Here is a 25,261-nt window from a genome sequence, read left to right as displayed (position 1 = left end):
GTCATCTATATTTATATAGTGAGTTTCTGGATTCTAGAATCTAGAAGAATACAAAATCCCTGTATCACCTGGAGACTATGCAAAAGCCTTTGGTGCTATTTCTCCTAGTATTTGCATATTGTTTAAATTACAAAAAAAGAGTGGATACCCAACAGTTATTTATCCTTGTCGTCTTTGTCTGACACCCCATTTGTAATACCATATTGGCCCGAATATAAGACGACCCTGATTATAAGACGACCCCCTCTTTTTCAAGACTCAAGTTTGAAAAAAGACTTTTTGAACACCAAATTTAATTTTTCTACAGAAAATAACAGTACATCTGAAACAAATTATCCTGTCAAGCTCTTGAAAGTGGGCGCTCTGAGGACCACGGAAAGCTTTTCTCTGATTATGAGCATTTTTTAGGCTATCTTTTTGAGCTCTCCATCTCCTTACACTCTGTGACACCATATTTCACAGCCTCTGCCTCATTTATCACCATCATCTTAAAGTTTGCATCATAACTTCTCCTCAGCTGCTGGTTAACCTGGCCGATCTTCGACCCACTTTTTTCCAGATTGTCGCTACGTATCTGTTGGTGAGCCTGAGGACTCTATAGGGCGTTGGCTCGGAAGGTTATGCTCTTTTCGCCCCTGGGTGTCGGCCAGAACACAGGAGGGAAGACGTCGTTCAGTTTTGATTGCTTTACTGAATTATTGGCAAAAAAGTAACAGGCACTGTGGCTCATAGGGGCATACAGGCAAACTGGCAAAGTATAGGGTATAGGCCAGGGGTCACCAACCTTTCTTAAACCTGATTAAGGCAAAGGGCTACCAGTTTTACACACACTTCTGAAATAGCCAATTTGGTCAATTTGGCTTTCACTATGTGTTATTATTGTCATTTCCAGTTCACATGTAAGTATGATTTTAACAAGAATAGCAAAAATACAGTCAAACCTTGGTTTTTGACCACAATCCGTTTCAGAAGGCGGTTCGAGAAGCGAATCGGTCAAATTCCGAACTTATTTTTCCTTTACAAATAATGGAAACATTTTTAATCCGTTTTAAGACAAAAAAACCTGCCTTTTTTAAGCATCAATTCATTTGCGCATATTTGTCTGATCGCGCAACTGCAGCACACCGCCGAACGCGTCGCTGACCGCGCAACTGCACCGCGCAACTGCACCGCGCAACTGCACCGCGCAACTGCACCGCGCAACTGCACCGCGCAACTGCACCGCGCAACTGCACCGCGCAACTGCACCGCGCAACTGCACCGCGCTGGTTGCATTATTGTGACAGAGCTGTCGCTAAAATTTAGAAAATATTTTTAAAGTCCTGTCGTACTTTCCAAAATTTAAGTGGACCTCAGTGCGCAGGGAGCTTAATTTGAAAAATACAAAACACGTTACATTGATTGAGGTGACACAGGAAGGGAGGGGCGACGCGAACAGAAACTATGGCAACCTAGGGGGACGAGACATGACAAATCTCCCTCGAAATAAAACTTGAAATGACCTTTCTTCTTGTTTGTTGTCAATCGCGCATCGCATTCAGCCATCCTGCCCAACACACTTAGTCAGTAAAATTCATAATTGACGACACATTGTTTGATGCGATGGTGCAATCCTTGATGTTGTGTTATTGTCAAATATTGTTTGTTTTTTAATCTCCATCGCGGACCGGACGTCATACGCAGGCAGTATCACTGCGCATGCGCACTATGGATCCGATGCGCAGAACGGATACGCAAGACACGTCAGCTATATAAAGAGTGAGAGTTGTTTTCTTCCTATTAGTTTCAATTCACAGTTTAATTAGCAGTTTCAATCAGCAAATAACAAAATGCGTATTACAGGTAATATTTTATTTCACAACACTTTGCCTTGTTCCTTTCGTCTCTGCTGTTCACTTCAAACACGCTCCATACGAACGCAATGCTCTCGTATCAGACGCTTGCTCGATCACCTGCTCGTTTGTTGTCACAATTTACCCTACACAAATCCGAAATATTTGTTGCGGCCCCGAGTCACGGCGAGGGGCAAGTTTTGGTTTCCAAGGGTGTTTTTTTTTCCTCTTCAACTTCTCTCCCATACAGAGCCGCCTTTTTCACATGTCCGCACGCCTTTTTCACATGTCCGCACTGATAGCGGTGGTGCCTTTACGGGCAGTCGGAGAAATCAACGCCAACAAAAAAAATACATCCAGCCTAGTTAAGACCATACCAAAGACTATAAAAATGGGACCCATTGCCTCCCTGCGTGTGTGACGATCATTGGGACTTAAAAAAACAAACACAAAAAAAACAAAAAAAAATAAAAGATTTGGGTGCGTATTATACATGGGTACAGGCTTTTTTCCAGCATCACCATGCCATTTTTAGGGTGCGTATTATACATGGGGGCGCATTATACACGGAAAAAAACGGTGATGTGCTTATGGATGAAGATGACTTGTACTTGTGATTGGGCTTGTGAACATTGACTTTGGAGAAGAATGCGATACATAAATGCAAACTTCGATGAATAATGAGAATGACTTCCCTCTGATTTGACCAGATGCCGGGGTTCACCAAATCTGTCCACTCTCAACCCCACCCTGTTTTCTCTCAATAAATATTCTCTTGGAAAAGACCAAAGGCAGACTGCTCTGAAAGCTCCCCTGCACCACATAGAGTGCTGGTGGCATCTCCGCTTACAAGCGTAAAATGGCCAAACTGTCTCACGTGTGGTTCTTGCAAAGAAGTTAGAGTGAGCAACAGTCTAACAGTTGTCCTGGCTGCTTCGCTGTGACAGCACTGCCCCGACTCTCGCGTTTGAGGCACCCACCGAGACCACGAAATGCCTTTTGGGATCGGGCATTCGGAGGACAGGAGTGGACATAAATCTCTTCTTTAGTTCATGGAATGCTCGTTCTGCCTGCTTTGTCCACTTGTACGGGGAGGCGGGGCTGGTAAGGGGGGAGCAGCCACCGTACCGTAACCGCAAATGAAGCGCTGATAAATGTTCGGAAAGCCTAAAATTGTTGCAGCCGCTTGCGCGTTTCGGGGACGGGCCATGACGTAACCGCCCTCACCTTTTCAGGATCCATTTCGATGGACCCCTCCCGTACTTCTTACCCGAGGAACATGACCGACGGGGCGTGGAACATTTCGCATTTCTCTGCCTTCACATACAGGGAATTTTTAAGAAGACGGCGCAGCACCGCCCAGACGTGTCTGATGTGTTCAGGGAGCGAGCGGGAGAAAATGAGGATGTCGTCTAAATCAGGGGTCCTCAACCACCGGTCCGTGGGTCACGTGGTACCGCACAGAAAAAATATATATAATTATTGACGGTCTATTAATTCAGGTCAAGACGCTTGTCCCGGTCACGTGACGTTTCCCCAGTCGAGCCCGCAAAGCTAGCAAAAATGAGTAAGAATTTATTTTGAAAAATATAAAAAAAATTGGCGATTCTCTCCTAATTACATCCGTTGATTCAGGTCAAGACGCTCGTCTCGATCACATGACATGTCACCTCAGTCGAGCCCGCGAAGCAAGCAAATATGAGCAAGAAACATATGTCAGGGTTTTCCAAACTATCTTGATCGTATGATTATGTTGGAATGTAACCAGTAATAAATAACTTAGGTGGATTAGTTTTATGCTTATGTTGGTGTGTAATCAGTAATAAATAACCTACCGTTTTTTTCCGTGTATAGTGCGCCCCCATGTATAGTACGCACCCCTAACAATGGCATGCTGATGCTGGAAAAAAGCTTGTACCCATGTATAATACGCACCCAATTTTTATGATTTTTTTTTAAATTTTTTTTAAGTCCCAAAGATCGTCACACACGCAGGGAGGCAATGGGTCCCATTTTTAAAGTCTTTGGTATGGTCTTAACTAGGCTGGATGTCATTTTTTTTGTTGGCGTTGATTTCTCCGACTGCCCCTAAACGCACCACCGCGCTCCGTGCGCACACGGCGGCTCTGTATGGGAGAGACGTTGAAGAGGAATAAAAACACCCTTGGAAACCAAAACTTGCCCCTTGTCGTGACTCGGAGCCGCAACAAATGTTTCGGATTTGTGTAGGGTACATTGTGACAGACGGCAAACTAGCAGGTGATCGAGCGAGCGTCTGATACAAGAGCATTGCGGTCGTATGGAGCGTGTTTGAAATGAACAGCAGAGACGAAAGGAACAAGGCAAAGTGTTAAATATTACCTGTAATACGCATTTTGTTATTTGCTGATTGAAACTGCTAATTAAACTGTGAATTGAAACTAATAGGTGGAGAACTGAACTCTCGCTCTTTATATAGCTGACGTGTCTTGCGCAACCGTTCTGCGCATCTGTAATGGCGGCCTCCGTATGACGTCCGGTCCGCGATGGAGATTAAAAAACAAACAATATTTGATAATAACACACCATCGAGGATTGCACCATCGCATCAAACGATGTGTCGTCAATTATGAATTTTACTAAGTGTGTTGGGCAGGATGGCTGAATGCGATGCGCGATTGACAACAAACAAGAAGAAAGGTGAGTTTTATTTCGGGGGAGATTTGTCATGTCTCGTCCCCAGTTTTGCTATGTGTCTAGGTTGCCATAGTTTCTGTTCGTGTCACCCCGCTCTTCCTGTGTCACCTCAATCGATGCAACGTGTTTTGTATTTAAGTCCTGTCTGCCCCTCGCTCACCGTTGGATCATTGCATGTGTTACTGTCATTCTGTTCCTGTCTTTGGTAATGTCACCCTGTCTTTTTGTTCCACGACTTTGTCGGTCAGTCCTGTTGTTGGTTTTGTTGTACCATGACTTTATTTAAAAAAAAAAAAAAAAAAAAAATTAAAAAGAAAAAGAATTAAAAAAATTTTTCTTTGTACCCATGTATAATACGCACCCCAGATTTTAGGACAATAAATTAGTAAAATATTGCGCACTATACACGGAAAAAAACGGTAGCTTGTCCCATCCTACACAATGTCGTAAAACATCCCCTGCTATGCTTAGACTAGAGGTCAAGGGCTTTCTCTTCTCTATTCAGTCCACTGTCACCCCCACCCTTTTTCTCTTAATAAAGATGCTCTTGTGGGAAGCGAGAGTCAGACGTCATTCGATCATTGCTGTACGCACAGTGACGAATTAACTCTCCGCCTGCAGGTGCTCAAGAAGACTTAATTGTCTCCCGTGTGGTTCTTGCAAAATAAGTTGGAGTGAGCACCACGCTAACATTTTGGTGCCGAAACCCGGGACCCTCATACCCGCCATCTGGCTGACGGAGGACGACACGCTGTACACCGTCGATGGGCCAGCGTCCATTTAGCCGGACCTGGTAAAGAAAGACCTGGGGAGGAAATTCTTCGCTGGGCCAGCATCTTAGGTCTGCTTTCGTCTGACAGAGGTGGATTGACAGGACCCGGCAGTGCAACGAACCAGGGGACAAGTACCGTTTTTTTCCGTGTATAGTGCGCCCCCATGCATAATACACACCCTAAAAATGGCATGCTGATGCTGGAAAAAAGCCTGTACCCATGTATAATACGCACCCAATTTTTATGAATTTTCTTTTTTAAATTTTTTTTTTTTTTTTTTTTTTAAGTCCCAATGATCGTCACACACGCAGGGAGGCAATGGGTCCCATTTTTATAGTCTTTGGTATGGTCTTAACTAGGCTGGATGTAATTTTTTTTGTTGGCGTTGATTTCTCCGACTGCCCGTAAACGCACCACCGCGCTCCGTGCGCGCACGGGAAAGACGCGTGCGGACGTGAAAAAGGCGGCTCTGTATGGGAGAGACGTTGAAGAGGAATAAAAACACCAAAGGTCGAAGGCCACCATACAATTCAAAACCCCCACAAGATTCTGACAACTGTTGGAATTGTGGGAAACGTGGACACTGGTCAAAAGAGTGTTTTAGAAAAAAACAAAACCAATCAAGGGGTGGAGGAAGGGGCAGAGGGAAAGCCAAATTCTCAGCATGACTAGATTCCTCCCCTATGACCTCTTGTGCTCCTACAGAGGAAGAAATAGTAGATGTCCATACAGCATGGGACATTCTGAGTGCATGAAAAGAAAAACCATATGTTACCTTAAACATTGGAGGAAGTGAAGTAGAGTTTTTGTGTTGTTAGGTTACGGACTTTAGCTATTGATCTGACTCCAAATTATGATCAACACTTAACACATGGATTGCTATGTTCTAATCCACACACTGGCGCACCTAACAATTTTGCGAGTTCGTTCTGTCAAAGAGAAGACCAGTAGATCAATCAGACCGGATTTACCAATTGTTTATTCCTGACAAAGCAAACTAATACAGGCCTGGGTTCCGGGCCCCTCACACTAAAGCTCGTGTGTTCTTGTGACCATCAAGGAACAACACATTCTTCCGGGTTACCCAGTTATAAAGAAACACAATATGAATATTCAAACATGCAAAACAATGTGAGATGATTGGTTGATGACCGTCTCCTCCTCACTGGGTGCTTATGGGGAAGTGCCGATGTTCTGGTGGTTGGGTTTGTCTAGCGCGCCCGACCACAACGACAGGTGTTATTCTCACTTTGACGGTTTGTACGTGTCTTGGTCTCGCCTGACCGATGCTTGCACCCTGTGTACACAACACTTAGGAGAAAACATCTTATCTTGGTGCAATTGTCTGCACACTTCCTCACTTTCATCAACTGCTTTGCATGAGCACAGCCACTACTGAAGATTAACTTGATGTGATTATATATATGTCTAACATAGCCTTTAAGAAAATATGTTTGCAAGTTGCCAAAAAGCACATTTTCCTTTAGTGTGATACCCGAGCTTGTAAAACCGTAATAAAAACTAAAGTCCCTAATCTGAAGGCCTCCCAAAATACAATTTGGGTGAAATCTGCTGATGGGCAGGTGCACAAGGAGAGTATCTCCAATCCAGTTGTAGTGAGAGATGATGAAACAGGAGTCATAGCTTCAGTCTCGATTGTTCTATCATCAAAATTTCCCATAAACCTGCTGGGATGAGATCTGATGACTCGGTTGGGAATTGCAATAATTCCAGTAAAGGTGTGGACTAAGGCGGAAGTAATCTGGGGAGAGGACGCTGGCGCTGATTGTTCGCCGCTTCTCCACCAGAATTAGTTTAGTTTTAGTGTTTTTATTTATTTATTTATTTTTAGCCATTATTAAAGTTTACCGTTTTTTTCCGTGTATAGTGCGCCCCCATGTATAGTACGCACCCCTAAAAATGGCATGCTGATGCTGGAAAAAAGCTTGTACCCATGTATAATACGCACCCAATTTTTATGAATTTTTTAAAAAACAATTTTTAATTATTATAATTTTTTTTTTTTTTTTTAAGTCCCAATGATCGTCACACACGCAGGGAGGCAATGGGTCCCATTTTTATAGTCTTTGGTATGGTCTTAACTAGGCTGGATGTAATTTTTTTTTTGTTGGCGTTGATTTCTCCGACTGCCCATAAACGCACCACCGCGCTCCGTGCGCGCACGGGACAGCAAACGAGCAGGTGATCGAGCAAGCGTCTGATACGAGAGCATTGCGGTCGTATGGAGCGTGTTTGAAGTGAACAGCAGAGAAGAAAGGAACAAGGCAAAGTGTTGTGAAATAAAATATTACCTGTAATACGGATTTAGGTAGAGAACTGAACTCTAGCTCTTTATATAGCTGACGTGTCTTGCGCATCCGTTCTGCGCATCTGTAATGGCGGCCTCCGTATGATATCCGGTTTGCGTGTGACTACTACGCGCCGCGTAGTAGGCAGCCATGATCCACATGGCTGCCTACTACGGCGCGCGCACCCCACCACCCCCCGCCAAGGCATCCTGGCTAGCCTAGCCAATGGCTAACACTCAAGTTCAGTGTTCTCCAACCGGCACTATATTAACTTACTCCATCCCCCGCTTGCTGGAGCTGAGTAATCACACCATTCCAGGGTGTGTCTCAGTCATCAAACAACTCGGACTTCTCCGCAGACCACGTTACATCCACAGAAATACCCGTTGTGACTTTGTTTTCTCCCAACCCGTCCATAACACTGTACCATCCATCTGCTCCTCCTCCGCCCGACACCCCGTCGCATGTACAACACGTCATCAGATACCTGGCGCACTTGGTCTCACTATTCCCCTCTCAACCACTGTCACCAACCTGGGTGTGAAACTGGACCCTCAACTCAACCTTGAGTCACACATAAAACACATCTGCAAAACCTCCTTCTTCCACCTCAGAAATATCTCCAAACTCCGCCCCACACTTACCCTGACGGATGCTGAGAAACTTGTCCACGCCTTTGTCTCCTCAAGGCTAGACTATTGTAACGCACTCCTCATCGGGATCCCTAGCAAGAGCCTCCAGAGGGTTCAGTACATTCAAAACAGCGCTGCTAGGATCCTGATGAGTGCGCGGAAAAGCAATCACATCACACCCATCCTCCGTTTTCTGCACTGGCTCCCCATCAAATTCCGAATTGATTATAAGATTGCCCTCCTCACTCACCATTGTGTCCTCGGACATGCTCCCCCATACCTCAAAGAACTCCTTGCCCCAAAACCTGCCACCCGAAGCCTCCGCTCATCCAATTCACACCTTCTCCACGTTCCTAGAACCAAGCTGCGCACCATGGGCGACCGGGCCTTCTGCCATACAGCCCCTACACTGTGGAACTCCCTCCCCGACCACCTAAGATCACCCCGATCCACTGACTCTTTCAAAACTGGACTTAAAACTCACCTCTTTACCTTAGCATTTCCGTAATTTCTCTCATATCTTGGTTGTCGTCCAGTTGTTTTAAACCTGTCCTTGTTTTGTTTTCTTGTTTTTTATCTGCCATGTGGCACTTTGAGATTCCCCCGAATGTAAAGTGCGTTATAAATATACCGCTTTTTTCCGTGTATAGTGCGCAAAATTTAACTAATTTCTTGTCCTAAAATCTGGGGTGCGCATTATACATGGGTACAAACAAAATAAATTTTTTCTTTTTTTTTTTTTTTTTTAAAGAAAGTCATGGTACAACAAAACCAACAACAGGACTGACCGACAAAGTCGTGGAACAAAAAGACAGGGTGACATTACCAAAGACAGGAACAGAAACCAAACAGACATCATGACAGTAACACATGCAATGATCCGACGGTGAGCGAGGGGCAGACAGGACTTAAATACAAAACACGTTACATCGATTGAGGTGACACAGGAAGAGAGGGGCGACGCAAACAGAAACTATGGCAACCTAGACACATAGCAAAACTGGGGACGAGACATGACAAATCTCCCTCGAAATAAAACTTGAAATCACCTTTCTTCTTGTTTGTTGTCAATCGCGCATCGCATTCAGCCATCCTGCCCAACACACTTAGTAAAATTCATAATTGAAGACACATCGTTTGATGCGATGGTGCAATCCTTGATGGTGTGTTATTGTCAAATATTGTTTGTTTTTTAATCTCCATCGCGGACCGGACGTCATACGGAGGCCGCCATTACAGATGCGCAGAACGTATGCGCAAGACACGTCAGCTATATTAAGAGCGAGATATGTTTTCTTCCTATTAGTTTCAATTCACAGTTTAATTAGCAGTTTCAATCAGCAAATAACAAAATGCGTATTACAGGTAATATTTTATTTCACAACACTTTGCCTTGTTCCTTTCGTCTCTGCTGTTCCCTTCAAACACGCTCCATACGAACGCAATGCTCTCGTATCAGACGCTTGCTCGATCACCTGCTCGTTTGCTGTCACAATGTACCCTACACAAATCCAAAACATTTGTTGCGGCTCCGAGTCACGACGAGGGGCAAGTTTTGGTTTCCAAGGGTGTTTTTATTCCTCTTCAACGTCTCTCCCATACAGAGCCGCCTTTTTCACGTCCGCACGCCTTTTTCACATGTCTGCACTAATCGCGGTGGTGCGTTTATGGGCAGTCGGAGAAATCAACGCCAACAAAAGAAATTACATCCAGCCTAGTTAAGACCATACCAAAGACTATAAAAATGGGACCCCTTGCCTCCCTGCGTGTGTGATGATCATTGGGAATTACAAAAAAAAAAAAAAAAGAAAAATTAAAATAAATTCATAAAAATTGGGTGCGTATTATACATGGGTACAGGCTTTTTTCCAGCATCAGCATGCCATTTTTAGGGTGCGTATTATACATGGGGGCGCACTATACACGGAAAAAAACGGTAATTTATTATTATTATTATTATTAAAGGATGGCATGCGAGCATGTAGAGTGAGAGATGTAGACTCATATGCTGCACAAGCAGGTGAACAGATTTCCTGCTCCTATGACATCACTCCCGAACGGAATCCCAAGCTACCAAGCAGATTGCTGAATGAAGCTTGAAAACAATTGTCCCGACCTGAATCAGAAATGACTTGTAATCAATTACATGTCACCATGAATATCGTCACTGATCCACATGATGATTATATTGAAAGTTTTCTCAGTGACACAGAAGTAACTTTAACAATCACTACTCTGTACACAGATCGTGGGTCATTTGCAGCTGCTGCTGTGCTCCTGCCCGCTCCTCATAAAGACAAATACAAGTTGTCGGCTGTACCCCACATTTCATTGTTCAAACCTCACAGTATAACATGGGCAGATGTGGGTTGCCGAATTAAACTTGCTGGATCTCTCACTGATTATGATGACAAAGGTGATGGGTGGAGCTACAGTACCAGTTGTGCCATGTGGAAGCAAACAGTGTGTGAAGTAGCTGTTGGTAGGGCATGCGCTTGTGCGCTTCCCTGACTAGTTGACATTTGTTTGAATGAAAAGAAGGAGGGGGAATTGGCTGGGCTTCCTGAAAAACTGTGGACAAAGGGCCCATCTGATGTAGGCCTTTTAACGTCCATTCCCCCAGTACAGATCAAACCAAGATCAGAGTGGCGTCCAAGAGTTAAGCAATATCCTTTAAAACACGAGGCAATAAATGGGATTACCCCTGTTATAAATGATCTTTTGACAGGAGAAATCATTAGGAAGTGCTCGGATTCTCCTTGTGACACTCCTATTTTTCCAGTCCAAAAGGCCAATAAAATTGATTGGCGAATGATAGAAGATTTACGACCAGTGAATGATGCAGTGCAGACAAGAGCACCTAATGTGCCTGACCCACACACACTTCTGAACACTTTGAAACCTAACCAGAGGTTTTTCACAGTAATTGATCTTAGCAATGCATTTTTCTCAGTGCCAATTCACCCAGACTCACAGCTTTGCGTTTACCTTTAAAGGACAAAGCTATACGTACACCAGATTGCCACATGGATTTGCTGATAGTCCAACTATTCATTCAAACTATCATTGCCTGTTTGGCTGATTTTCAGATGTCAAACAAAAGCCAACTTCTAGTTTATGTAGATGATCTCCTGGTAGCCTCTGAAACTGAAGCTGCTTGCAAGGAAGACTCCTTAGCATTGTTACACTTTCTCTGCAAAACAGGGAATAAAGTGAGCAAGAACAAGCTACAATGGGTCAGACAGGAAGTGAACTATTTAGGTCACACTGTCAGCTTCTGGAAGACAGATACAGAGAACCAGAAAGCAGATCATTGCAGATGCACCGAGACCTGAAATAAAAAACCAAATTATGTAATTTTGGGGGCTCTGCAATTACTGCAGAGGATGGATCCCTCATTATGCGGAAAAGACACAACCGCTGCTGAATATTGTGCATGGAGTCCCCATGGCAATGACAGAAAAAATAATGTGGACACCAGTAGCAGATGATGCTTTTGTAGTGCTGAAACAGGCTCTGATGGAAACTACAACTCTTATCTTGCCAGACTACAATAAAACCTTTGTGCAAACAGCAGACTGCAGGAATGGTTTTATGACCTCAGTGTTGCTGCAGAGTCATGGCAGCAAACTAAGACCAATTGCATTTTATTCCAAAAAATTGGATCCAGTGGCTCAATCTTTGCCAGACTGTGTCCAAGCAGTGTGCGCGGCAGCGCTTGCAGTGAGACAGGCTGCAGATGTGGTGCTTCTTCACAAAATGGAGCTGCTAGTTCCACATGCTGTGGACGTGTTGCTACTGCAAAGTAAAATGAACTTTTTGTCGCCAGCCAGACACCTGTCTTACACTGCTACACTTCTGTCACAACCACACATTGTGATAAAGAGGTGCACAGTCCTTAACACAGCAACACTGATCCCGTTGCCAGGGGATGGTACCCCACATAACTGTTTGGATGCCACAGAACATCTACAGCTGCCCAGAGAAGATTTACGTGACACGCCACTTGACAAAGGGGAAAAGTGGTTTGTGGATGGATCATGTTCAAAGGATCCTAAAGGAAACAATAAAAGTGGTTATGCAATTGTGAAATTGCCAAACCAGATTGTTGAAGCAGAGAAGCTTCCATACAACAGGTCAGCGCAGGCTGCTGAGCTAATTGCGCTAACAAGAGCTTGTCAATTAGCGGAAGATAAGGCAGTCACTGTATACACAGACAGTCAGTATGCGTTTTCTACTCTGTTCTATTTTGCGAAACAATGGGAGCGCAGAGGGATGACAACATCGACCGGTAAACCGGTTACCCATGCCTCCTTGTTAAAAGACTTGTTGCAGGCCATTCATTTACCTGCTAAACTAGCTGTGTGTAAATGTGCTGCTCACACCACTGGCACAGATGAAGTCTCAAATGGAAACAGATTAGCAGACAAAATTGCTAAAGAAGCAGCAGCAGGGAAACATGGCCATGAAATTTTTTAATAGATTCAGAGGACACGCAACTAATAGATAAGACTATACTGACAGATATGCAGGGCAATGCTACAATGGTGGAAAAACGGATGTGGACGACAAAAGGTGCAATGATGGATACAGATAATATCCACCGCATCAATGACAAACCTGTTTTACCAAAATCACTTTTTAAGGCAGCAGCAATTGCGACACATGGGCCTTGCCATGTGTCGACAGGAGGGATGAAGTCTATCATACATCAACAATTCACTACCTTTGGTTTAGATGCTTACTTAATTTTTTTTGTAAAGCATGTCCTGTTTGTGTGAAACATAATCCACAAGGAAATATGAGACCTAAGAGAGGCTCATTTCCAAAACCGTCTTACCCATTTCAAATCATGCACATGGATTTTATTGAGCTCACACAAAGTGGACCTCACAAATACTGCTTAGTGATGATTGATGCATTTTCCAAATGGGTGGAAATAGCTCCATCTAAACGAGCAGATGCCTTAACAGTGGCAAAAACCATCTGCAAAGCCATCATACCGACTCATGGCATCCACCAAACCATTTACAGTGACAATGGTCCACACTTTGTGAACCAAGTTGTACAGAACATGGCTGTACACCTTGGGATAACATTAAAAAACCACTGCGCTTGGCATCCTGCGAGCGCTGGCCTGGTTCAACGAGCAAACTCCACTATCAAAAGCAGGTTGCAAAAATGCATGGAAACAACAGGCAGATCTTGGCCAGAGTGCCTAGACTTAGTGAAGCTCTATATGAGAATTACTCCCACTTCAGAAGGGCTAACACCTTTTGAAATCATCCATGGGAGACCATATAGACTACCTGTGTTCCCTGCAGATTTGCAAAAAGCAGATGAAGAACAGTCCTTGGCAGACTATATGATAAGGACGTTCAAACTGAAAGATGTGTCAAATGCAAATTTTTGCATCTGATCTTTCCTCCTCAGGTCGACAACCCCATCAATCCAGGAGACTGGGTCTACATCAAGGTCGTTAAAAGAAAAAACTGGGTCAGCCCACGGTGGGAGGGACCGTTCCGAGTCTTGCTGACTACCCCCACCGCAGTGAAGATTGCTGAACGGCCCAGCTGGATTCACCTCAGCCACTGCAAGTTGCAGAGAGTGCTGGACCGCTAATTCGGAGTGGTGGGGAAGGCTGACTTCAAAGGGGTCCTATCGTTTAGGGTGGGACGTCTCAATGTTGGTGAAGAAAACAACGATCCCCACTCCGCTAGGCGAGGGGATGTCCCGGTGTCTCTGCCATCCTAGTAGCAACGGGGCTCCATATGCCAGGTGGATCCTCTGCTGCGTTGTGGTTGGAGCGTTTTATGGTCTATGGACTCATTTGAACAGACCAAGTGACAATGTTGACCGTGGAAAACAATGGTCACACGATGAGAACTTTGAGGACTGGTCATGGGACCCCAAAAACCCATACGAAACCAACACGTGGTACCGGTACGTTAAGTTCACTGTGAGAGCCCACACACAGGAGGGATGTTATGTGTGTTCGAAACTCCCCCCTTCGTCCACGCAAGTTCACTTGGAGGCCAGAGCAAGGAATGTCACTGAAGCAAAATGTATGGCATCGATGGGAGGAGTTGGATATCAACACCCTGCTGTCAAAATGAGTGATGACGACCCTTTCCGCCCTGGACTTGTGGAAGGCACCTGTGATAAGCTTTTCTGGACAAATCTCAATGTGACTGTTAAAGGACGAACATTACCGCAGGTGGCCTACACAGAGCGGCGGCCTGGAGTGAACTATACGTGTTACATCCAAGGAAGTAGGACCCACAAATGCATTGACAGTGACTGCTCTCCAGGAGGAAACTGGATGGGAGCTTTGGACATCGCCGCTGAGTGTCAAGATAGGAGAGCCATTTCAGTTAGGGAGGGCTCTCCGACTATCATGTCTGCACCATCGAACGGAACATACTTCATCCAGAATGGCTGGTGGCTTTGTGGTCACAAGGTTTATCCAATGCTGCCCGCCAACTGGACAGGAGTGTGTGCACCAGTGTGGGTGACAGACCAGACCTACAGGATACGACATCGACAGCTGACGACAGCACGCAACTCTTCTGGACGTCAACGCAGAGCAGTTGCAACCTTTGACCCTCATGACCCTATCTGGGGTGCGAATGTTCCAGACGACCATAAAGTATGGTCCGTTGGAGACAAAGTTGTTCATGCGCTTTTTCCCTGGGTCGGAGTTGGAAAAGATTCACTCTTCATCGAGACACTGAACTATCGTTTTCAATCCTTTGCGAATCTGTCGCTACAAGTCAACGATGGACAAAATAGAGAGATTCAGGCTATTAGGCTGATGGTCTTGCAAAACAGGATGGTTCTGGACTTGTTGACGGCAGCACAAGGTGGTGTGTGCCACATCATTGGGACTTCCTGTTGCACATACATTCCTGGAGAAAATGACACACACATCTACGACGCCATGGCTTCACTGAAGAACTTACAGCAGGCCATGTCGAATGACAAAGTTCCACAACAGTGGGGTTTCTTTTCATGGCTATTCTCTGGCAACTGGTGGCAACTGCTGTTGAAACTAGTGTCTCCTGTGCTTGTTGTGCTGGTGTTGTTGTGCTTGTTTACGACCTGTGTTATCCCATGTTTGAAGTCTGCTGTGACGAGGGTCGTCTCTTCTACCGTAGCACACGTACATATACAACTTCTCAGTCGTGACGGATGTGATGACCATGATGAAACGCGGATTGCGTAGGTTCTATTATACTGAGCGTGTTTTACAGAAACTTGATGATTTGACCATCGAAAATGCTTCGCAAGTGATGGATACAATGATGTACTGTTTCTGTGTTTTTCTTTTTATTTTTTTATTGGTAGCATTCTGGTCGCCTAAGGCAGAGGGGCCGTGTGAGACTTTTCCTGCATATTAACATCGGCCAGCAGGTTTTTAGATCACACAATAAGTTTGAACTGGAGTATTGAGGAAAGACCTCATCTTCACTGGAGATTGTTGCTATCATTGGTTGTTGTTTTTGTCATGTTTCACCCTACGCGTTCCCAACCCGTCCGCTGTCATCTCAGTTTTTTTATTGATCTTTTTTATTATTGTTTTTATTATTTTTGCTATTCTTCTTTATATTTTCTTCCTTGTGTTTAAATGATCGGGTTCACATAATCATATGATAAAACAGGAGGGATATGTCAGGGTTTTCCAAACTATCTTGATCTATGATTATGTTGGAATGTATGTAACCGGTAAGAAATAACTTAGGTAGATTAGTTTTATGCTTACGTTGGTATGTAACCGGTAATAAACCACCTAGCTCTGTCCCATCCTAAACAATGTCGTAAAACATCCCCTGCTCTGTTTATCTAGAGGTCAAGAGCTTTAACTTCGAGCTGTAAGCACAGCGACGAGTGAACTCTCCGCCTGCAGGTGCCCAAAACGACTAACTTGTCTCCGTGTGGTTCTTGCAAAATAAGTTAGAGTGAGCACCACCCTAACACATTTTGTCTTTCTTTGAGGATCCTCAATGCAGGTTTAAATTGACCTTTCAACAATTTACTAGCCTGTGTTATTGCCGTGGATCAATGCTAGAACTGCTATTAGTCAATTTATCCTACCAGACACACTCTCAACCACACAACTTCCATCCAAACAGCTTGGAACAACGGAAATAAAAAAGAATCTACGCCCTTCTTCAATTAAAAAAAAGAAGCTCCGTTTTTTCTTAGCCCGTTCCTTCCACTGGGACTTGAACCCAAGCTGTTCTTTGGCCGGAAAAACGCACAAAGAGAAATCTACACTCTTCTTGGATTATCAAAAAAGAAGCTCCGTGTTTCTTAGCCCGTTCCTTCCACTGGGACTCTAACCCAAGCCAGATCCCTCAGCTTGGAAAAATAGACAAAGAAGAATCTACGCACTCCTTCGATGAACGAAAAAGAAGCTCTGCTTTTCTTAGCCTGTTTCTTCCCCTGGGACTTGAACCCAAGCTATCTCCCGTGCACCTTTTACGTGTTTCACCACACAATTTTTAACTTACCTGACCCCTGGTCCGTTGCACTGCCGGAACCCGTCAATCCACCTCTGGCAGACGAAGGCAGACCTAAGATGCTGGCCCAGCGAAGAAATTCTCTTCCCAGGACTTTCTTTTCCAGGTCCCCCTAAAGGACGCTGGCTTGTCGACAATGCAGCACGTCCTCCTCCGTCAGCCAGATGGCGGGTATAAGGGTCCCGGGTTTCGGCACCAAAATTTTAGGGTGGTGCTCACTCTAACTTATTTTGCAAGAACCACACAAGAGTCAAGCAAGTCATTTTAAACACCTCCAGGCGGAGAGTCCATTCATAGCTGTGCTTACAGCGATGGTCGAATGGAGGTCTGACTCAGGCCTCGTCAGGTGCTTATTTATTGAGAGAAACAGAGTGGGGTTGAAAGTGGGGGTGTGGGAACACAGGATGGGGTGAAGCCGGTCCCCTGCTGATCAAAGCATAGCAGGGCGCCTTTTACGAAGTTCTGTAAACAAACCAACTTTGATTGCTTCCTCTGCAGCTAGTCAATAAGTTGAAAAGATCTTAGCACTTTGGTCTACTACTTTTGTTAAGACATGTTAAGACAGGACAAGCTGGTTAAATTATTACAGGTTACATTCCAACATAGTCATACGATAAAGATATTCTGCAAACCCTAACACATGGATCGGGGAGAAAGTCCTCTAGCGTCTGTGTACAAATCCCGTCATCAACATCATTATCATCATCATCGTCATCATCTTGTCGCTCAGACATTAGGTACATCCGAGCCATCTTGTCCTCCATGGGCTATATTGCTGTAGGTATGAGACAGTTAAACAGAGCATGCAGGCAAGGAACACAACAACATCCACACAAGGTGAGTATAGCAGCAAATACTGCAACTGATATCAAAATTGAGGACACAAGGGCTTTATACTTCCCAAAAACATCCAGCCATTTGTCCCACACTGATGTGTCCACACCAGAGTGCTCTTTCATCCTCGCATTGAGGGATTGCAGGCCTGCAATCGCCCTCGTCAGGCTCCCATGAGGGGCGGCGTTGTTGGGGATGAAGGTGCAGCATTGTTCTCCGAACATTGCGCAGACCCCTCCTTTCTCAGACAACAACATATCAAGAGCAATACGGTTCTGGAATGCCATTAGGGAGGTTGTGGCTAGCTGTTCATGCACTGCCTCAAGCCCCGCTTGTGTCCAATTGCCCAGTTTTTTCACATTGTAGTGGATGTAATTTATTCTGTCTATGTTCTTGTTCACCGCTCACCAACAGCAAATGGAGGACTCCCGTCGTTCTGCAATTTGGTCAATTAATTCTTATTAATCAGGAACTCCTCTAGGGACTCCAATTGCATCGATTTCGGTCAGATCATCGTCGCCTCTCAAATTAAAAATATATATATATATATATATATATATTTTCAATGCTCTTAATATATATATATATTTCTTTTCCCAGATCTTGGCATGTTGATGCATATACAATTTCGCTTGACTACATATTCGATTTTTGTTTGTCTTTACAGCTTGTTTTGCCATTAGCAATCAATTGTTTCATTTTTCAGTTACTCTTATAGTTATAGTAAATTATCCACATTCATTTTAGATATATTCATCCCATTCTTTAACATCTACAGCAGTTGTTGACAAAGTACACATATAAACATCATACTTTCATGGCAGTCCAGATCCGACACAGCAGATCATCCTGCAAAGATCAAATTGATTTTAAATTGCTACAATGCAACATAATTTTTTGGGAGTGATCAATATAAGTTGTTCACTCATCTCTCCCCTACTCATTATGACTTAGTTCCCACAAATACCATATTGCCGAAGTTAACAAAATGGCAACAAAGATAGCCACCCAAAATGCAATAACGTCATTGTTCCATTTTCTTGTTCCCGGCATTTCTCTAAGAGGTAAGGCTTCCTTTGGGTCACTTTTTCCGATTGAACGTTACCTCAAAAGAAATGACCCTTTTGTAATTTGCTAGGACCACCTCAACTGACCTTTCTGCTATTTTAATGGCAGTTGATGTAATTATCAATATTCACTGTGGCCCTTCCCCCTTGGAAGAACACCAACGTTTCATATTCAATGCTCTTAATGAGAACGTGCTTTGTTCTTTTTGCCTTTAAAATATTAATTATAAATATAAAATGTAAATGCCAAATTTGAATCATCCTTAGTTTCCCACTTGGTTTTAAAACATGGTAATCTATATTGTCGCCCAAACAATTTTTCATACGGGGTTAAACCCACAGTACTTGTAATATTTATGTACAAGTTTGACCAGGTCTAAACATTTTGTCCATTATCTTCCAGTTTCTTCCATGCACTTCTTCACACTTTATACTAATCCTGCACTTTGCTGATGGCATGCACAATGATTTTTAAGTCTTTATGGAAATTGTGCTTATTCTCCTCATTACTTGATTTACAAAGTGCCCCCATTATCATGAGAATTTATCTCCGAAATCCCATATCTCGGTATTATTCCTTTACATAACGTGTTTGCCACTGTTAAGGCATTCAGTGTTTTTGTTGAAACCAATTCAAACCATTTTGAAAATGCATCTTTTATGACCAGTCAGTATAATCCTGTGGATTGTGTTTAGCGCATGTTAAACAAGCTCTACAAAATTTTTGTTTTGTTTTGAATATGAATCAAATCCGTATGTTGTATAAAGCTGACTGACCTGCCCCACTATCCCTCCTCTTAAGCCATGTGACACGCACTGTCAGGGTTTTCCAAACTATCTTGATCTATGATTATGTTGGAATGTATATAACCGGTAATAAATAATTTAGGTGGATTAGTTTTATGCTTACGTTGGTATGTATCCGGTAATAAACCACCTAGCTCTGTCCCATCCTAAACAATGTCGTAAAACATCCCCTGCTCTGTTTACCTAGAGGTCAAGAGCTTTAACTTGTTTATTCAGTCTACTGTCACCCCCACCCTTTTCCTCTTAATAAAGATGGTCTTGTGGGAAGGGAGAGTCAGACTTCATTCGACCATCGCTGTAAGCACAGCGACGAGTGAACTCTCCGCCTGCAGGTGTCTAAAACGACTAACTTGTCTCCGAGTGGTTCTTGCAAAATAAGTTAGAGTGAGCACCACTCTAACATTTTGGTGCCGAAACCCGGGACCCTCATACCCGCCATCTGACTGACGGAGGAAGACGTGCTGCATTGTCGACAAGCCAGCGTCCATTAGGAGGACCTGGAAAAGAAAGTCCTGGGAAGAGAACTTCTTTGCTGGGCCAGCATCTTAGGTCTGCCTTCGTCTGACAGAGGTGATTTGACGGGACCCGGCAATGCAACGAACCAGGAGACACGTAAGTTAAAAAAAAAAAAAAAAAATTAAAAAGCGCTGATACGGCTTTGTTTGGCCGAGCTATGAGATACGGCTTTGGTTTGTCCGAGCTATGAGGTACGGCTTTGGTTTGTCCGAGCTATGAGATACGGCTTTGATTTGTTCGAGCTATGAAACGCGTAAAAAATTAAAGGTGCATGAGATACGGCTTTGGTTTTTCCAAGCTAAGAAACAGCTGGGATTCTTGTCCCAGTGGAAAGAACGGGCTAAGAAAAAAAACTGTTTTTTTTTTTCTCAATTGAAGAAGGGCGTAGATTTTTTTTTTTTTTGTCCGTTTTTCCAAGCTGTTTGGAAGGGTTTTACACCCTTCCTGGATAGGCCTAAAAGTAAAAAGCGCTGGAGTTTGTGTGATTGAGAGTGACTGGTAGGATAAACTGGCAAAATAGCAGTTCTAGCATTGATCGACGGCAATAACACAGGCTAGTAATTTGTTAGAAGGTCAATTTAAACCTGCATTGAGGATCCTCAAAGAAAAAAAAAAAAGATTAGAAAAAAAACTGGAAAAACTAAAATTAAGATGGGAAAAGGGAACGATAAATCTCTAGCTCCTGAAGGAGATGAGAAGTTCATGGCGAGTAGATTTCTTAATTGTATGCAATACATGCCGATGTGGAAGAAAAAGTATGACGTACAAGGAAAGTTGAAATGTAACAAAAGACAGAAAGTTGAAAAGTGATGACACTATGTTTGTCAGGCCGGAAGACAATGAGGCCACAGTGCGCAGGCGCACTGTCCCGGCCACGGCTCCAGCCGCAGCTCAAGCAGAAGAGCAAGAGTGGCATTCCGCTCGTGTGCAAAACTTGTATACAACAACTACGCAGTGGGACAGGCATGCTGAAAAAGTGATCCAAAAAGGCAAAAGTTCTGATGTATTTCATCTAGATGATGATAATGGTCTAAATGAAGATACAACGATCTTCTTCCAAAGTTCCCAAAGGGGAGAGGAAGAGTTAGAGACCAACTAGGCCAAAGGCCACCATATAATTCAAAACACCCATCAGATTCTGACAACTGTTGGAACTGTGGGAAACGTGGACACTGGTCAAGAGAGTGTTTTAAAAAAAAAAAAAAAAAAAAAAAGAAAAAAAAAAAAAAAGCGGTGCCAGTCAAGGGGCAGAGGAAGAGGCAGAGGAAAAGTTACATTTACAGCATGACAAGCTTCCTCTCCTTTGACCCCTCATGCTAATACAGAGAAAGAAAGAATAGATGCCCATATGACAGCAAAACATGTCATTGTCAGATTATTGGAACATTTTTTGGATTATTAGAGCTCCTGTCCATGCAATAAGTATGACAATGCTGTTTGTATGCCCAACAACAAATTACCAGGGATCAAATTGTGTGTGTACACTAAAGTTAGAATTTGCAAATCAAGTGGTAAATGAATGCAACTTGAAGATAAATAAAAAAATTAGAATGTACTGTCCTTGTGTGCGTGGGAGGGACTAGCTCATGATCGACCACAGGAAATGGCCAGCCTGTGACGAATCATTGGTGCTGGGACCTGCCCTACGCGTGCGAGAGCTGTGCATGTGTGTTAAGATGATGAAGATTGGCTAAACTTTTAGTGTAAAGAAATTTGCTAGACTGTGGTCTATCCAATTTGCACCGCAGAACAGAAACGATTTGGAAAGATAAAAATGAGAGGAAAAGAGAAAAATGTGTTTGCGAGCAGAAATTGATCCACACTGGTGCATGTTAAGTGTCGAGCCCTCATGAGAAATTCGAAAAAAAAAAAAAAAAACGACAGAACATGCTTTCAGGAATTGGAAGAAGCAAAATTGTGAATTTAAGACATTGCAATGCTACATTTAATAGGAATAATTGATTGATGGTGTTATAAAATTATACAAACTGCTATATGCGAGCTAAATCTGAGAAATTGAGTTCGTTAAATCTAAAAGCAAAGAAAAATTCAGATTAATTTGCCAGTAGTTTTTATGAGTTGAGTTTTTTTTGGATTGGTGGATTGTTCTATCAGGAACCTTGAGTTGAAAATGGTATATGAATGTTGTGTGGTGAGCTTGGATGAATTGAGACCAATGTGATGGAAAGACTCCTTTTTGGAGACTGTGTGTGAGATGCAAATGAGCATTGATGAATGATTGCCTTGAATGATAGGAAAATACAGGTTGAATGGTTGAAGCTGTTGGCGACTACTATGGAAAATTAGTAGAGCGACTTTGCTGAAAGAGTGATTTTGAGTAAGTTAAATGCTAAAATGAAAAACGTAGCTTTAGGATTAATGATTAACTAGAGAAAAAACTGGAGAACCAGTAACACATGCAGAAGATGTGTGAACTGGGAAATTGAGAAGCGTTTTGGAAAGAAAGTCAAATTAAATGATGGGATCATATGTAGTAAAGAACACATTCTCCCAAACAGCTTGTCAAGGTGTGGCATGGGCGCTGCCAAGCCTCAGAAGGAGGGAGTGAATAGGACAGATAGTGGAAGATAGTAATAATACAAACCTTTACGACATATGGATTTTCTAATACATTTAGTGTCATACTGTGGTAAAATTCTATTCTGGTATCATGCAATGTATATCTCACTAGTAAGCCTAAGTGTGACCGGGTCATGTTTCGGGTCAGGTTCGTGCGGGATTGTTTGGGCCTTGGTCCATGATCTCATTGGCACGAGACATCTGGTTTCCATTAACAACTGACAAGATATGCACCCGAGTGAGGAAAGGGAGGCTAACTCGTAAATAATGAGGAGATATTGGGAGTAATCTGTTGGTCCTTTCTTTAAGACCCTTCCTGGTGCAGATAGGTTAGCAACAAGAGAGATTTAGAGGTTCAAAAGAAAGACAGTTAAAAGAAAACAACATTATTAATTTGGACAGTTGCAGGCTAACAGGAGCATGAGAAAGAAGAGCTAAGAAGTGGGATCCAATTTGATCAGGGAGATTGGAAATTCACAACACCATATTCTAAGTCACATTTTTTACACAGGTAATAACGTTTGAGAGGTCAAGACATAGATCAGGGCTAGATGTGGAACGCAGACCTCGTTGAGTTAATTTTGAATAACGATACTGAAGACAATGTACTGTCTCATTAAATTGGAACTTTAGACAGAACGTAGCTCGAAAATAGGATGAGTTGCAGGACTTACAATATAAAGACGAGATCGCTGTTACTAGGAGAATTTGAAGTTTGGTAAACAAACGTTACTAGTGAATGGATGGCAGCAGCTACATTTGGAGATAGTCTTACAAGTTTGATGTCCCAGTCTGTCACTCTCTGTGCCAGGATCCCTGAAACTTGATCCCGAGACTCCACCTGCAGCCGTGGACGACTACAAAACGGTGCCTGGCTTTGAGGCACCTTTGGCAAGGACAAAGAAAGACTGTTGTTGTACTTGGAGGGGGACAAGTACACTCCGAAGGAAAGACGACATCCTCGGGGACAATAAAAAAGAAGACAGTGAGAAGCGGAGGAACTCACAATGTTGAAAATGGACTCATTTGAACAATGGACTCATTCGAGAGTGATGGATGGGTTGACTCTGAAGCAACAACAAAAGAACACCAACTTGCAGCAGAAGACACATGGACATGAAGTGGCCGACGGCCAAATCGTACTCCTTGCTGTGGCGTGGCTAAACTTGGTGGGGCTTGAGTCAAAGTGGACAGGAGCTTCATTGTGCACTGAGTTTGACAGAACTGAGGAGATTTGTTAAAAAAAAAAAATAATAATAATAATAATAATTAAATAATGCGTAAAGCCACAGAGAAAAGCATCATAATCGGAGACTGAACAGATTTGGATAGGACAAATAGGCTAAAACGGTAGGAAACAAGAGCGAGATCTGATGTTTTGGCTCATCAGGCATAAGAAGTAGAAATTGAGTTAGATAAATTTTAGAATAGGACACTTGGACTAAAGTGAATTCAGTCAAGAGGAAGCTAGGTTGCTCACTGTACCTACTCAATAAAATAGTAAGTTCGTTGCACCACAGTGGAGTTTGGGTGGTCAGAAAGTTGGATACGTTAAATTTTTGACTTTCACACATTCATGCATAGGAGTTACGACTGCACCGACATGGAAAAGTAGAAGCAAGGGAGTTGAGTAAGGGATTATATGCAGAACAGTCCGCTATACAGTTACCAATAGGAGGTTCTATCAAAAGAAGCTACATGAGAGATGTGTAGAATCCCTTTGTCTGTGTTCGTGCGTAATCCCTGTAAAGTTGTGTCAGGCTGTTGTCGTTTGTCTGAGCCTTGGGTGCGCGCTCGGTGTGTGTGCGTTTATGTGCACAACCTGTGTGGGTGCAAACGTGTTAGGAAGAAGACGGCATGGATAAGGGAATCTCCTTTAAGACAGTCCCTGTCATGAACGGTCTTTGGTTAGGAGGAATCATTAGGAAGTGCTCAAACTCTTCTTTCAAACACTCCTATCTGCCTCGTTAAAAAGGGCATTACTATTGACTACAAGAGTTGCAAAAAGCAGATGAAGAACATAGGTAGCATGATCAGGGCCCTCAGGCTGAAGGATATGTCCAATGCAAATTTACTGCCGCCTGATCTTTCCTCCTCACAGGTCGACAACCCCATCAATCCAGGAGACTGGGTCTACATCAGGGTCATCAAAGGAAAGAACTGGGCCAGCCATGGTGGGAGGTAGGGACCATTCCAAGTCTTGCTGACTACCCCCCTCCGCAGTGAAGATCGCTGAACGACCCAGCTGGATTCACCTTAGCCAATGCAAGCTACAAGGAGTGCTGGACCCCTCATTTCGGGACGGTGGCGAAGTCTGCGAACAATGATCCCAACTGCGCTAGGCGGGGGTATGTCTCGGTGTTCCTGTCATCTTAGTAGCAACGGGGCTCCACATGCCAGGTGGATCCTCTGCTGCGTTGTGGTTGGAGCATGCTATGGTCTATGGACACATCTGAACAGACCAAGTGATAATGTTGACCGTGGGAAACGATGGTCACACGATGAGAACTTTGAGGACTGGTCATGAGACCCCAGAAACCCATACGAAACCAACACTTGGTACCGGTATGTGAAGGTCGCTGTGAGAGCGCACACACAGGAGGGATGTTATCTGTGTTTCCAAAAACTCCCCTTGCCCCACACAAGTTCACTTGGAGGCCAAAGCACTCTTCATCGAGACACTGAACTATCGTTTTCAATCCTTTGCGAATCT

The 25,261-nt window shown here is 43.5% G+C and overlaps 1 protein-coding gene across 8 annotated transcripts in view; it reads right to left on the bottom strand.

Annotated features, from left to right (window-relative positions):
* Positions 1–25,261, bottom strand: part of LOC133150542 (tumor protein D54-like) — a 208,327-nt gene that overhangs the window by 1,523 nt on the left and 181,543 nt on the right. The window lies entirely within an intron of this gene.

Source organism: Syngnathus typhle, linkage group LG2, assembly GCF_033458585.1.
Source record: "Syngnathus typhle isolate RoL2023-S1 ecotype Sweden linkage group LG2, RoL_Styp_1.0, whole genome shotgun sequence".
Lineage (NCBI taxonomy): Eukaryota > Metazoa > Chordata > Actinopteri > Syngnathiformes > Syngnathidae > Syngnathus > Syngnathus typhle.
This window is presented reverse-complemented; position numbering and strand designations above follow the sequence as displayed.